The sequence below is a fragment of the Trachinotus anak genome, unplaced genomic scaffold (assembly GCF_046630095.1).
Source record: "Trachinotus anak isolate AG129_WGS33_773 ecotype Australia unplaced genomic scaffold, CSIRO_AGI_Tana_v1 ptg000007l, whole genome shotgun sequence".
In the NCBI taxonomy this organism is placed as follows: Eukaryota; Metazoa; Chordata; class Actinopteri; order Carangiformes; family Carangidae; genus Trachinotus; species Trachinotus anak.
This window is the reverse complement of record NW_027273858.1, coordinates 22,797,505-22,810,813: the sequence shown is the minus strand read 5'-3', so window position 1 is coordinate 22,810,813 and position 13,309 is coordinate 22,797,505. Positions and strand designations below refer to the sequence as shown.

Sequence of the window (13,309 nt, the reverse complement as noted above, 5' to 3'; positions counted from 1 at the left end):
GTGTCGTTTGGCTGTAGTGTTGTGTTACAGTAGTACACACCCAGGTAACATTTCACTTAAATTATATTGGAGAAGACTATAAAGTCATTATTAGCACTCACATTTATGTCTATACTTTTATATCTAACTATATTTATCTATATATCTATATCTATACTGTCTTTACTTTTTCCTGTTTGTTAGAAAATATTCTTACAATGTGTTTATGGTTTGATGCAATCTAAGTAAGTCAAACAAAACAAAGACCCTATAGTGGTGGTTTAAAAGGTGTGTCAGCACCTTTAAAGCTGCTGTAATCATGAGGGGTTATGTGTAAGGGGTCACTTGTTGTGACAAACCCAAAGAGATTGATCAGCAAACACTGCAATGTCATGTTGGTGTTTTACCATCTTTCAACCAATTGTTTTTGGTTTTACAGTCAGCAGCTTTGTTGTTTTCTGTCTCAGCACTTTTATGAACCTTGTTTACAACATCAGCAGCAGTTTTCAACGAGAAAGTTCTGATACTCTCCTACTGTACACCACCTGCCCAGCACCAAACACAGACTGTATATAAAGGTGGACGTAGCCTCTGTGATGTCACTCATAGGTTTCTGGAGCAGTGCTGAAAAGTGAGCTGCACTGCAATCGCCATCTTGGCAGCACCTGACTCCACCTAACTCCTAGCTAATCCAAAAATGGGCAAAGAGGTGGGGCCTGTGTGGAGCTGAGACTTTAGTGTGTGCCAGTTTGTGACAAGCAGATGCTCACGCACCTGTCAATTAAAGCAGCCATGCCCTCAATTGTGCATAATTTTAAACCTTATTAAAATTTAAACAAGTGAATTATATAAAAATTCACGCCCATACTGTTGTCATGAAGGAGGACATTAGCTATAGAGACCAAAATGGGTTTTTGTACCAGGCTGTAAACATGTTTATTTCTGCTGTAAAGATGGCCATTTTAACATGGGAGTCTATGGGGACTGACTCACTTTTGGAGCCAGACTCAAGTGGTCATTAGAGGAACTGCACTTTTGGCATTTTCATGCTGGCTTCATTTTTTTAGCTCTGGAGGTTGATATTTGCCACCAAACAGCAGACAGCTAACATTTAATTTAACAGCAAAAAAGACAATTATTTCTCTTTATGATTTGGTGGAGACCAAAATAGAGCTGAAAGGTGAGTGGATATTAGACTTACATTCATCAGGTGAACAAAACGCAACACCAAAGCAATACTGATGCTGACCTGTGTCTGCTGGCTAACATGTCATTTAACACCTTTAGGAGGTGATAATATATCTGTGTTGTGTTGTTTTTTCAGCTTATTTTGCTGCCCCAAAGTGACCAAAAAAAAGTAAAGAAAAAAAAAATTCAGTCACAATATTAGTATGTTTAAGGGTGGCAAACCATGCATTAACAGTGCAACTGCAATAACTCAAAGCCAGTTAAGTAAGAACGAACAGCAAAGGTAAAGTTGAATCTTATTAGTCTTAGTCAAGTAAATTTCAGCTTCTCACATTTTTGATTTAGGTGTGACTTGAGTCAAGTCATACGACTCAAGTCTCTCATTAATACAATGCAATCAAAATCAATCAAACCTGGTGCCATGAAATCAAAACACACATTGTAAAACTGTTTTCTTTTTAATAACTAATGTTAGCATCACCTTACAAACTATCAGTCTTCTTTGACTTGATTGATTTGATGGGAAGTTGTAAAGTCACATCCTCGGTACATTGAGGATGATTGGCTCTTTAAGTTGGACCTTGTTAGTTCAAATGTACACAGCTGTGAGTTTGCAAGAAACAAGCTTTAATACATTTACAGTAATTTGGAACCTTTCAACAGAGATACCCTGCTGAGAGGAAATGATCTTTCACTGCACAGTGCCCAGCACGTGGTAAAACTACGGTTAAATCCGGTGGAGTAGTATGTTTTAAGAGTGTTGATCCAAGAAAAAAGATGGCCTGACATTTTCATTTTTGTCCTGTTTATTCCACATTTCCTCACCAGATTGCAATTGCATTTTTTACTAAGCACAAGAACAAAAACATTTTCAGTTAAATCCAAAATTTCCTGAACAGAAGGTGGTCACTGCCACACTTAAGATCCTATATTTCACCATACTGTCACTTTTATTTGAATAGCAGATGTAGGAAAGCCTAGTTAAATGCAAGGGATTAAACACAATATAAACTTGATCCATTTCAGTAACTGGCTCTTAATCTGTCATTGTCGCTGTCTCAGGTGGTAGAATACTGATGTGCTGCCTCCCAGCTCTTCGCCGCTGCCTGTCTCTGATCTGCCACCAGCCCAGTGTGTGATTGGAGCTCACACATAATGGTATTTGTGTGTGTGCGTGCGTGCTTAGATAAATCTTGCCAGCACTTATAAGTTTCACTGGTCAATGGTCCTGAGATTAGAAATCCTGTTTGGAAGAGGAGGTAAAAGGAAAGACCTTGAGTTGTGTCCATCGTGGTGGATACAAGCATGCATGCACACACACACAAACCACACAAACAGTGGCCAGTGAAGGTTGGTATGAAGGAAGAGTTTGGCTGGTGTCAGAGGGTACTTGCTGGCTATAGTGCATTTTGCTGTAATGGCGTCCCAGTTGTCTTGTCAGAAATCAATGGGAACCAGGACTCTCCGTGAGCACAGGGAGGTCAAGGCCTAAATATTTAATTCAGGGAACACGTCTGGAGCTTTTAAAGACGTGCACACTGCCCTCTTTTTTTTACTCCTGCCACAAATACACACGCTTTACATTCTTTTTGGGGTTTACTGTAAATGCACCGCTCACACACATGCTGAAACACAAACCACGCAGGCACAAATACACAGAAAACACACACACAAACACACGCATTCATTGACTGGGTGGCATTACCAGTCCATCTCGACTAGGTCAGGACCGGGTTAAAATCAATTCTAATCAATTATTAAGGGTTTGTGTATCTCACCTGCAACATAAAAAGTGGGTTGAGCTGATGGATAGAGTCCACTCTGTGGACAACTACTAAACCCCCCAAAAAAAATCCAAAAAGAAAAATCTGATGAGAGGGCTGAAGTGTGTAGGGAACATCAATACATCTGATTTAAACATGTGGCTGAGCTGATGGTCTTGTATTGTTTTTACTTTTTCACCTGGATGACAGGATTTCTAAATAACTTTTTTTCAGGAGGAATTATACAGTACTAATTCAGTGTGTTGCTCAGGCACTTGCTTGCCCATCATCTCATTGTAGCCTCTGACTGAATGGTGTTATCTGTATCCTATAAGCATCTCTTGGCATTACTAATTCATTACTTGAATCGTCAGTAAAGTGAGTGGTATTCTATAGCTGAACAAAATATTTGAAGTTCAAGAAACTGAAGACCAAAATACCCAGTTAAAGCCTATATGTATCTGAGTTTGAGGTAAGATTACCCTAAAGACCATTTGATTCCTTTAGTCACATGGTAATTCATTAAAAAAATTCAAAAGAGGTCAGTTATTATTGAAGTAATTAGAGGAAGAATTCCTCATTGCAATTTAAAGAACTACACTTGAAATTTTAAAGGTGATAAATCTGTTTCCTTAACAGGCAAAACATCTTCCGTGCATTTTTGACATATATGACCTTTTATGTTTGATGTGACCTGGTGTACCTGATGGTTTGTTACACAGAATCATCTGGGAAGGCTTCACTCAAAAATGTCTGAAAATACCGAAGAGGAAACACGACACAACAGCAAGCCGCAGTCTGAGGAGCTTTGAAAGCTAGTTAGCATGTTAGTTAGCATGTCGGAAGTGTATAAGGAACTCAACTTACAAATACCAAACTAGTTGCCTCCCCATGGCTGTCAGTAGTGCCACTAAACGACTACTGTATAATTCATATGACGCTGATTGGTCCGGACCACTGTGGTTTGGCCACAAATGAATAGCTCGAAGCTTGGCTAGATGGTTTCTCGCTTTCAAGAAATCCAGCTGCCTTGCAAGCGTATGTTTGATTTGGCTAAGCAATTAATTTCTTATTCACAGCAGACACACAGCAACATTAGCTATCATTTAGATTCATATTTCTAGCCTGAACATATAAAGTCCAATCTTCACTCTCCTTTAAGCTGTGTTTTGGTCAACATCAACTCCTAAGGGAAATATCTGGCTGTTTAGCACTTACCCACAAGCTAGCTGCTAACTTTGTCTGTGTGCTGTTTGGATCTGGATAGGTAGTGTACAGTTGCGGTCCGACACCAAACAGAGCTACACGCGGTCCAGGAATCACAACTTGATGGGAAATGCACATATTTTGCAGTTACATGCTTGTGTCATATTTTTCCGTTCAGCTTTGATAATTTCATTTTGACATTTTGTTTGATTTGTGTCATGGCTGGAGCATGAAGTTCACTGCCCACCAGCAGCCATGTCCTTCCACCAACAGAGGACACGTCAGGGTGGAGCCAGGGTGACCCAGATTGGCCTAATACCAATCAATGCCGGCTCGTCTTAAGTGTGATCACTAAAGACAGATGGACAAACACACACAAATGCACACACACACACATACACTGATAGAATGGCCACGCGTTGGTCGATGAGCCCCTGGGCTGGTCTGAAAAGGCGTCACATCTGAGAAGCATGTCGTTCCAGCCTGATGAGCAATCTGCCTCATCAAAAGACCTTTATCCCAATCAATATGGCTTTCGGCAAGGGAGTCTTGTGCCGGCTGTCCACAGTCCTCACCGCACACCGCTCTGTGGGTGACTGCGCCTGCGCATCAACAGGGGATATATTAGTGTGTGTACATTGTGTATGTCAGACGCAAGGTTTTGCACTAATGGGAGGAGTGGATGTAAATGTTTTTCAGTGTCTGTGCCTCTACGTCTTACATGCCTCACTTGAAGTTCAAGTGTGCATGGGTATGGCTGCTCAATCAAAAATCAAAAGTGTTTAAGTCTTGGTAATGGGTATGTGTATTTGTCACTGCTGGATCCAAACAGGAAAATAAAATGCACTCATTTACCAATTGTGTGCTAGTTATGGTGTGTGGCCAAGCTCACTCCCACGTTGTCCTTCTCTCAGTCTTCCTCTCTTTCTCAGTTTCACATTAGTTGCATTCACTTAAAGCTAGACTCCAGTCATTTAGGACTGGACTTCCATCGAGTTAGGGGACTCACAAGAGACAGACTGACAAGACTAAGAGTCTACAGCCATGCTGTCGTTTCTGTGAGGGTGCACTCAGACACATGCTAATGTCAGCATGCTAAAATTAACAATACCAACATCCTTAAAAGGTATGTTTACTTACCGTCTGAAAGGTTGGAGAAGAGAGCTTGTAACCAGAAGGTCGTGGTTTGATCCCTGCTCCAGGAGGCTCAGCCTGGATAGTGAAAGAGCAGGGCTTGCCCCTCTGGAGCAGCCAGCAGGCTGCTGCTTGGAATCCAGACAATCAGACTGTGATTGAATGTGAAAGGGAGAGAATTGCTTTTGGGGAAACTTCAATGTCTAAATAAATGTTAGGAAAATTTTTGGCATGTTAGCACGCTGAAATTTGCGAATGAGCACTAAGCTAAAACACTAAGCACAGTAGAAGGAATGTCATTAGCTATGCAGGTGTCAGCAGGTCATAAATACCTACAGTTAAGTTAAAATTTTGCCTTAAGTGAAACGTTAAGGGATAACCAAAGTTATCACAATTCACCCTGAGGGGGGCATGAATGTAGGCTTCCTCATCTAAAGGAAATCCATCCAATAGTTATTTCACTCAGAGGCACAATTGTGAACCCCACTGTGTCACTAAAGGAAAAGAAATCCTCTGGGAACCATATATGTCTTTAGAAATGTTTTCAATCCATTAAGTAGGTGTTGAGATCTGCATAATGACCTGCTGGGTTAGGATTCAATCAACGGGGACCACGGATATGTAAGAGCTGAAAAATTTTGGAAATATTTCACTAACATATTCAACCTAAGGTTAGAGGAAAAAAACAGGTGACCACCAAATTCAGTAGGGTACATACTATGATGGACATGCATGTTGTACAAAATTTCTGAAAAAAACAAAATAGTGAAATAGTAAAATTTAAGCTAGAACACCGAGTACATCACCAGTCTTTCTGTTAAAAACCTCCAATGCCTCCATCTTGTTCTTTTTCTGCATTTCCCTGTGAAATGGATCAATATCATTAATTTCTTTTAACACCACATACATACACCACAAAGCCTACAGCAGTTCTGTACATATCTGTATAACATATATGCACATTTGTTTGTTTGGCATTTCGTCATTTGTTTGACATCGTCTTTCTGTGATCAGTTTTTTTGTCCTGAAATCAGTCTGAATACAGTCTAGATGTGCCCCAAAACAGATTTGGGCTGGCAGTGTGAACAAGGCCTAAGTACAAAATCTGATAACCTTGATGATGTCACAATGACATCAACAGTGGTTATTTTCTCAGACCTGACACCTCCAGAACCACAGAAGTCACTATGTGTTATATATTGAGTGTCACTCCTTGTAACAGGTGAGTTGGTGGAGTGCCCCTTTAATTTCTGTTCTATAGAAAATAAAATTGGCAGCATCTGTTTGCATCTGTGTAATGTGTCTGTGTGATATATGATATACAACACACCATTCTCCAAGAGTTTACAGTTACACGAGAGCTGTGAATTCATCTCTTATCTCGCTCATCCCGCAGCTCCCACAGGGGCCAGATAATTAACCTAATAAAAACATTAACCATCATCCGAAAGTAAATTGAATTGACTCGTCAACGGTGTTCATCAATACACATAAGGAGCTTTCGTGTTTGGTTCAAAGAGTGTTGAGAGTGGTTGGGTGAGTATACAAATGGACTGGTTCACTAGTGATCTATCATGTAGATCTAGCTGCTCTATTTCCTGTTTGAGTGTGGTGAAATTTCAATTTCAAATTAAGAGTATGAGCTGTATGTCAGTAGGAGAGCAGGAGGTGATGTGCTTTAGTTATTTTCAGAGTTCACAGTAGAAAAACTTGGTTAGAGTGGTAGACAGAGCACTGTCTGCAGAAACACAGCTTTTCTAAAGGTCTTATTTTGGTTTGTCATATTTTATTTCTCCAGTTAACTGCTTAATTTTTTTTTTTTTTAAATAATATTTCCCAATACACGAATGCTGTTTTAAAATTCACTCTGCAAGGAAGAAAATATTGATGGAGAAAAGCTGAATCTCTATCATGGTTTGAAGTGCCGCAGGTGCTGGATGATTATGCATCTTTCAGTCTGTGCCACAGCCATTTGTGCCCTCAAGCTTTCCCACTATTTACAATTAGGCCCAAAACATTCAAATTGGGTCCATTCTTCACTAATGAAGAGTCTGGACTGAAAATTTCTGTTTGATAAGTTGGTCTGTTTTGGTCTGAGTTGTGACAATGCTTCACTTTTTCAATGTAAATTCTCATAAATCAACTTTGTGCTCTTCTAACTAAAGCTGGTGCATGTGTTCACATTAGAGGGTGGCAAAGGAGTGATTTTCATTCCTGTTCTATCCCATGACAGAATAAAAAAAAAACAAAAACAAAAAAATCCTGTCCCATCCCATTCCCATTTTGTGTGTTTTTTTAGGAGACGCCGACTCCATAGTTGGCAATGGCATTTTGTTTTACAGCGCCTCCCACAGGTTTATAATTTACTTGTGGTTGTGGGTGGTGCGCCGTGTGACCAATGTGCATGCAGAGACTCAAGCAGTTGAGAGGGGGAGATGTAACCCAGGTTATTTTCTGTAGTTACAATTTACATATCCCCCAAATGCCTCACATGCAGACTATTGGTAGACGCTACAATTAACAGAGGTTCCCTAAACGCCTCACGTGCAGACTTTCTGTTGGCACTAGCTAGGTGGCTCCGCTCAGACAAGCCTGTATTCCCCTCTCAGTTACTGCAGCGCAGCAGCTCAGACAGGTGTGTGACCAAAAGTGAGATAGATTGAAAAGAGTCTGACTCTAAATTTTGGTGGCTGCAGCACACACCCTTGATTTACTCACATAGTGCACTGGTCAGGTGGCTGCCCGCGACCAATCAACAACCAGAGGAAACAGAAGACAAGAAAAGATGACATAACGACTAATGTTATGTTCAAAATACAGAAAATTGCATTTGTTCATATTAAAACTGCATAATATTAAAAATATTGTTATTATTATTCCTGTCCCACCTGCTCCCATTGACTTATTTTCCTGTCCCGTCCCAGTCACGGATGAATAGTAAAATTGAATTCCACCAACAAAACACCATCAAGTGTTACATTTAAATCACCGTGTAGAATTTGTGATTGAGGCAGATATTCAGGATTAAATCACATTTTTAGCAAACTTCATCAAAAACACCAGGAGGTTCTCGAAACTTCAGTCTTTTTGCAACAGGTCTTGTAACATGTTCAGAGACTTTACTTCAGTGTGACCTACAGTTTTCTCCATCATTTTGTCATTTTGTATTCATCAAAATTTGTAAAATCAAGTAACTTAAAAAAAAAAAATTATCAAATGATTAGTTCACATAATTAGAAAGTTGATTCACAGATTGTTCAAAGTCTGGATGTGAAGCAGTGAAAAAAAAAAATTGAAATATCGAATAAAAACCAGCCCCCACTGAAAACACGTCTTAGCATGACATAGAAAATCATGAAGTCATTTATTTTTTGTGTATCAAAAAGTAGTAAAATTTAAAATTGCAGAGTAGCTGACGAGGTACATTTGATTAATAGAGTGATCTCTGGGAAATGCAGTGCAAAATTATGGAGACAAAAAACAAAACAAAAAATTGGAGAATTAGTGGAACGACTTTATATTTTTAAATTTGATTTGACTTCCCCTTTCTTTTCTTCTGTATTCTTTATTCCATCCCTTTGTTTCCCTCTGTCTCTTCCTCCGTTACAGCGTCCCACTGTCTGCCTCCCTGCCTCATTCTGTTAATGTTAAGTGCTGGCTGATGTTTTAATAAATTAAGCTTGATTAAGAAGATTGTCACCCTTTGATTTAAAAAAAAAAAAAAAAACACATTGTAGGAGAGAGGAGAGTGTGTTTCTGTGTGTTTCGCTGCTTCTGCTTGTGTGTTGACAAGTGAGATCTGGGTTGGAGACAGTGTGGAAGCAGCACCCACTGATATTGTGTCTTCACTGGGGGAGTGTCAGCCTCAGTGTCAGTGTGTGTGTGTGTGTGTGTGATGCTTTATGAGTGCTCTTCTCCCTCAACCATTAAGCTCCTTCCTCTGGTCACTCCCTGTGGTGGTGTAATGACCTGCAATCAGCTCTGAGTGTATTGCCATTAAAAGGCCTTCTCCTTCCCGCCCTGCACGAAGCCAAACGGCTCTGTTAGAGAAATAATAACACACAGGAGGCAACGGCTACCTCTCTAATTATTACAGATCTATAGTTTCTTTTACCCCTACCACCCACCATAACAGTCATGGTTGGGGTATTTTGTGTATTTTTCTTTTTTTCACAAAATATTCTGCTTCATGGGCAGTGAAGGAATTTTTCAGATACGTATTTCTTTGGTCAGGAGAAAGCTCTTCCTTCTGTCTGGGAACGTACTGTATATGGTAATACTCCCACTATTTAGCAGCACAGAAAAATGTAATAATTGCTTTATAACACACTGTAATGTTGTATGCAACTATAAGGACGTGTGCAATAATTATTGCAGCTGTGTTTTACTATATTGCCATTCATTATCTGTTTATACATCAGCCTCGCCAAGGAGTAAGAAAATATGTAAAAATTATTTAAAACAATAGTTCTCGTCCTTGTTTATGATTGGCTGAACTGCATTATTAGATATTCTATAAACGCACACCTGTGTGTCATGTGCCATTTTTTGTCACTTCCACTAGAGAGTCCACCGGGTGAACTTCCTTGGTTCCATGTTGCCACGGATTTATAAAGCAATCAAGACTACCCACTGTGTGTGAGGCGCCACTGTACAAAAACTCTGGAGGTTAATAAAACACTCATATCTGCCTTATAGAGTGTTTTAAACTCTTCAATAAATGTTTACAAGCTGCCTAAAATAAGTATTGTTTTTTTTTTATCTTTACACGTCAGCCATTGATTTTGTGCTGTCTGCAAGGAGAAGGAAGAATACGCTGATATTTACTGGGAAATGTGTTGACTTGTCAAATTAAAAAAATACATGTAGTCATAGTTATTGGAATAAATTCTACCTAATCCCATGCATTATTACATTAACTGGCAGAAAAGAAATATTTATCAAATTTAAATTTGTATGAGATAATTAGATAGACATAGATATGTATACAAATGGAGTAAAGATAAAACAGTGACACACAAAATAAAGAGGAATGTGGTTTTGTGAGTATACCACTCTCAGTTCAGCTAATTTATCGTAGTAAACGGAAGCAGGGACAAACAGCTAGCCTGGCTCTGTCATTAATTAAACAACATATTAGTTATTGAGCCTTAAATGTGTCGATCAGCATGTTTTCAGACTTAAGATGGAGCTGGAGTCTCAAGTTCAGGGAAGAGAACAAAAAATAATTGTCTTTCCAAAATTCTGAATTTTGAATTTAAGAAAGATTTATCTCCTCTTTTTCTCTTCACAGCTTTGTAAATCATTTTTGTCCGAACAAAACAATCTTAAATAGCCCTATTTTTTTTAATGCACTGTAATAGATTTACAACACGTCTCCATGATTGGGGCAGTACCCTTGGACTCCAGTTGATTGGCAGCCCTTTGGTCTTTCTCTCTTAACCTTTTGACATCCTCTGCAGTGTGGTTTTACTCTATACTGGAAGATTTTCAAGCCATATGTCCACAATACATTGAATATTAATTCCAACAGCAGCTACACAAATGGCAGTAGATTCCTGCTACTCATCAGAAAGACTGGTGTATTAAGTGTTGTGCTTTATAAATGTCTAAATACAGGATAATACTTTTTACTCACTGCATGTTACAGTTATCATGTTGTTCAAACGCGGGGTCCCCCACGAGTTCTTATTAACAACATCCCAGAAATTACTGACATCTATTTATGAGAAATGCTAGCTAACAGTTTAATGCTATGTGGGTGGCAGTTATTAAATTTATTCCAATAGAGTTTAGGTTTCAGAGGTGTTTTTCAAGTAAGGACCTTATGACAGTTATGTCTTCTCTCTTTCTATGTTCACTTCTCACCACATATATTGTGCATACTTTTACTGTAAATACTGAATGTGCTCAAACCAGTCTGCATCATTGTTTCAAGTGTGGCCTGTCCTCATGTTAAGGACCAACACTGAAACAGTGCACCAAGAGGCTGGTAGAGGACACAGCCATTCGAAAGAAAAATGAATTCATTGATGTGTTTTAAAGGTCCCATATTTTACACTTTTCTATTTTATTGGAAGTTTTGATTTTCATAAGAAGATATATTTGTGATTTAAAGTACCAAAAAGCATCTCAGTGTAGTTTTACATCTCCTCTCTCAGGCCGTAACAACAGGTCGGTGAGGAGTGATCAAATAAAAATATAGCAGAATTCAGGTAAACACTCCGATTCTGCAAGGCTGGACAGCACACTGGAGTGTGTTAAGGCTCAGATTCTCAAAACTCACAACATACAGGAGTTTTAATAGCACTTTGCTCCGACTGCAAGGTCCCTATTTCTATTATTACTACAGCAACCACCCCAGCTTCAATGGTACAGCTGTGGGCTGAGGTTGGACATTGGTGCTGACCACATGCATACACACACACAAACACACACACACACACACACAATTGTACTTCTATGTGAGGACACTTGTTGAAATGATGCTTTGTGAGGTCTTTCGGTCCTCACAAAGCTGGAAGTACAAGTAAACACACACACACACACACACACACACACACACACACACACACACACACACAAAGATAGAATACACCATACAGAACCAGGTAATTATACTGTGTTTATGATATGGAATCTGACACAGTATACAAACAGTTCTAAATTTTCAAGTTGTCATTGCAAAATGTGTCAACATGAGGGGCCATGGGGGGCCCCTTTTCCCCTTAGGGGCCCCAAGCACTTTTCTGGTTTACCTAATCTCTTAATCATGCACCTCTGGGTGGCACCCCCTCAGAGTGACCATTTTAATTACAGACAAATATTCAGCATTTGAATCAGTACTGGTTTCCTGTATCTGACTGCTTCAGTCCTACTCAGTGTGATAGGTCGAAGTTCAAGGTTTTATTGTTGTCATTTGTATTGTTGTATTGTTTTTTTTGGTGGACTATTTGGCCCTCAAGCCGTTGAGGATCATCTTTACACATAGTTTTCTTCACTGACTTGCAGATAGGGTTTCCCACCTTGACTCTGTAAAGCTTACACAAATGGAGCAAAATTGACAGCACTTTGTAGTAGGAGACGTTTTTTGTATTTTAAAATAAATACAGGTGTCTCGTGCTTTCTGCTCTGCAGTTGCTTGTTATATTTTGTGAATTGCTGAGTGAAGGTTAGAACGCGGCACTGAACTGCATTTGTGAATTTTTATTTCAGTCAACATTTTGGTTCTCAGGTCTTTGTGAAAAGAATGAATGCTGATCTCAGTGAGAGCGACTGATCACCTAAAGGATAAAAAATGACTTGTCTGTCTTGTTTGTTTTCCTCTCTGCTGTCATTCTTTCTACTTTGTCACACTGTCAGTTTCTTTGTGTTGGTGCTTGGATTGCCACTATTGTGCATGTGTCCACACATCACTTCAAACTGTGTGTATTTATCTGCATCCATAACCTGTATGTGTCTGTGTACACGGTTCTAAATCTGCATGTGTGTGTATTTGTGTTTGGCATGTTTCTTCCTCCCTCTTTGTTTCATCCTGTTTTCATCCTATCAAATGTTAAAATCAAATGCTAATCGACTTAGATAACCCAAGTCTGAATCATTTACATAGATTCAGCTTCAGCTAACGTATTATTTGTCATGAAGAATTATATTTTTCAATTTCAGTTTTCATTATTCTCTCAACCAACTTCAGAAAGCTCTCAAAGTCTCTTTAATTTAATTTTAATGTGATTAGAAGCTTAAAGTTTAGAGAGTAGGCTGTTATATTTCACTAAAATCCAGTTTCACTTTTAGCAGAAAAATAAACATTACAAATGAATACACATGTAAACTGAAGTAATTTGTGCCAATTATTTTTTTTTATCCATTTCTGTGATCCAGATAAATAAATAAAACTAAATCAGAGGCCTATATGTGTCTGAGATGAAGTGCATTTTATTGCAATGCAATGAAACAAGACAAGGTCAAAACCTAGTATGTGACTGGACCACTCAAGGTCAAATCCTGATTTTATAATTGTGATATTGTTGACCTTGAAT

At 39.0% G+C, this 13,309-nt stretch overlaps 1 long non-coding RNA gene across 1 annotated transcript; it reads right to left on the bottom strand.

Moving 5' to 3' along the window:
- Nucleotides 1-1,675: 1,675 nt before the first annotated feature.
- On the bottom strand, nucleotides 1,676-13,045 carry LOC139623322 (uncharacterized). Its single transcript, XR_011691472.1, has 3 exons — nucleotides 5,277-13,045; nucleotides 4,536-4,738; nucleotides 1,676-2,410 (listed from the first exon to the last, which is right to left on the bottom strand). It is a non-coding gene; the product is annotated as an uncharacterized lncRNA (long non-coding RNA).
- Nucleotides 13,046-13,309: the final 264 nt, after the last annotated feature.